Raw genomic sequence first — 3,001 nt, forward strand, 5'->3', positions numbered from 1 at the left:
CTCCACTCCGTCGTCGTCTCATCGAAGGATGAGATGGAGACGGGAGAGGAGGTTCTGCGGAAGGTCAGGGAAGCCGTCAACGCCAAGGAAGGCTGGGTGCGTGTTGAACGCATAAGGAAGGCGAAACACGCAAAAATTATCATGGGATGTAGTAGCGAAGAGGAGAGGCAGAAAGTGAAGGAGAGGATCGCGGGTACGGGAGGCCTCCTCATCGCGGAGGACATGAAGAACAAAGACCCGCTCCTGGTGCTCAGGGACGTCCTATTGCTAAATAGCGATGAGGACGTCCTGAAGGCACTGAGGAAGCAGAACAGGAGTGTCTTTCGTGACCTCCGCGAGGGGGAGGACCGGATCCAGATCCGTTACAAGAAGAAAGCCAGGAACCCGCACACACAACACATTGTGATGAGCGTTTCCCCGACCATCTGGCAGCGAGCGACTGAAGCGGGAACCGTGCACATCGATCTGCAGAACATCAGAGTGGCCGACCAGTCACCTCTCGTGCAGTGCACCAGGTGTCTGGGCTACGGCCACAGCAAGAGATTCTGCACGGAGTCCGCGGATGTCTGCAGCCACTGTGGGGGGGCACACGTCAGCACCGACTGCGCCGAGAAGCTCGCTGGCGGGGCACCGTCGTGCCGGAATTGCCAGCGGGCCAAAGCGGAGCACGTCCAGCACAATGCTTTTAGCAGTGACTGCCCAGTGCGCAGGCGGTGGGACGCGCTGGCCAGGTCCACAGTGGCCTATTGCTAAGGTGGTCATGGGGAGTAAGATCCAGCTCACGAAAAATGAGTCTCACATACTCCTTGTCATCGGTGTTAGGTGGTTAGGAAATATTATAATGACGTCACAACAATATTTTGAGTTTCAAAACTCCATCCTAAATTTTTTGGCATATAAAAACAATATTCAAAATTATTACTTCGAAATTAAATCTAAAATGCAAAATGGAGTCAATTTGATGATCAAATTGAACCTTTTGAAAACCAAAGCAGACAAACACAGCAAAAATCCCAAGATCTAAGTAAAATGTTAATACAGTATTATGAGAATACAGTAGCACAACATTTTAGGCAAAAATAAGTCTGAAATTGGAAATAAAAACTTTAATCTCGAAAACAATATTCGGCATAAATTTCAATAAAATTTCAAAAGTAAACAAAATCAAGAACGTAATTCAGTAGATAAAGTAGAATAAAATTTAGAATTAAAAACAAGAAAGTAAATTGGCACAAAACACGAAAATTAAAATAGGAAAAATAAAATAGAATCTCGGTAAAATGTTTCAAAAGTTAACAACAATTAGTGACCGACCGAATATTCGTTTTCGTTTTCGTTTTCGGCCATTTTCGGCCAAAAAATGGTCATTCGGCCATATTTTCGTTTTCGGCCAAAAACCAGCCGAAGCTTCGGTCAAACCGAATATCAGAAATTCGTGAATAAGATGGTGACATTTATCGTTCCGATATCTTCGGGAGTGAATCTGGTGCACTCATGGTTCCAATCAGACTTGAACGGACGCGGTATTGTCACACTCTTTTGAAGTTGTGAAGTGAGGTTACGTTGTAAAGGGTGTCCAGTAGGGTGGAGCGAAAATTTTTTTTTCAGATAACTGTAATGTAATAGTCAAAATTTTGTGCCTTTAGGGCTTAAATGAAGTCATGCAAAATATTAATCAATTCGGTTTAGAGTAACTGCCTCCGCATCGACACTGAATTTATAAAAAAAAGTTGGTTTTAGACCTTACTTAGGCGCCACATATATGTGCAATATTTAAATAAAAATACTATTTTTTTATCACAAATCGTTTACTGATATGCTATATTTTCAATGTAAAATACACAAAAAAGCCAGGTTTTGGGTTTATAATTTTAATAAGGGCGTGAGAGAGCGCGAGAAGAGAATTTTTCTGGCCCTTTTCGCAACTCGCGTCTTTGTCAGATAGTCTACTGGAAAAGCTCTGAAAACATGTGAGAAACTGCCTATCTATAAATTTGAACAAATTGAAGGACAAATGTGATCAGAAATGGCCAATTATCTGAGTACTGATCAGCAGAACTTGCATAAAATTGCTTCGGCGGTAATTAGGCGTATTCTCACAAAATCTCGCAATAATTTCTCCTGGTGAATTGTAACATGCCCGTTAGATCACACGAGCGTACCGAATACTACGTTTTTATTGTAGAAACTTAAAATCCAATAGAAATTTTGATACCTCTGGCTACTATTGTGGTTAAAGTCTATGTTTCTTCCTGGTTTTTGATTAAGACAAAACCATCATGCAAAGATGGCACCCGTCATCTGTTTAAAATTATTATGGCCTCGAGAGACCTGCCAGATACCCTATGAAAGATTAAAGAACTAGTTACCCGGAGAAAAAGCTATTACGAGTATCCTGATAGCAGTCTTCTTACGATGTCAGAGAGCTGGCCGCTCGTCGCATACTAAAGTCACACAGTACGAGTCACCCTTCAATACCTAAAATTTTTTAAGTACCAGTGATACACTTTAATCCTATTTTATATATTTATTTAATTTACTTAACCAAACAGCCGCTTTTGGGATATTTATTTGACTAAGAAATTCAGCACATTGTCAAATCTGGTGGTGAGAGCAAACCTTTGTTTTAAGGCTTCTCTACCTCACTCAAGCTGTTGAGGGACCTGTGAAGATTACGATCAAAGATTCTATTTCTCACTGCATCCAGAAAGTTACTAATAAGGTGCAATAAAAGTCAAGTTGGAATCGCGAAACGTGATGCCTAAATTTTGATCAAAAAAGGATTTTCAAGCATAATAATTAAAGTAATTTATCTAATTCTTGTATGTATTTCTTGTTATATTACCTTAGTAAATATCTAATCTATAAATTATCTGTTATTTAATACCTTCTTACTTATAAATAGAGCGCAATATTTCACCTTAGACGACTTTCAACTTTAAATAAAATTTTAAAATTTTGAAGTCACTGCGGAGGCAGAAGATATTCATACAGTTATTTA

Source organism: Ostrinia nubilalis (genome assembly GCF_963855985.1).
Source record: "Ostrinia nubilalis chromosome W unlocalized genomic scaffold, ilOstNubi1.1 SUPER_W_unloc_1, whole genome shotgun sequence".
NCBI lineage: Eukaryota > Metazoa > Arthropoda > Insecta > Lepidoptera > Crambidae > Ostrinia > Ostrinia nubilalis.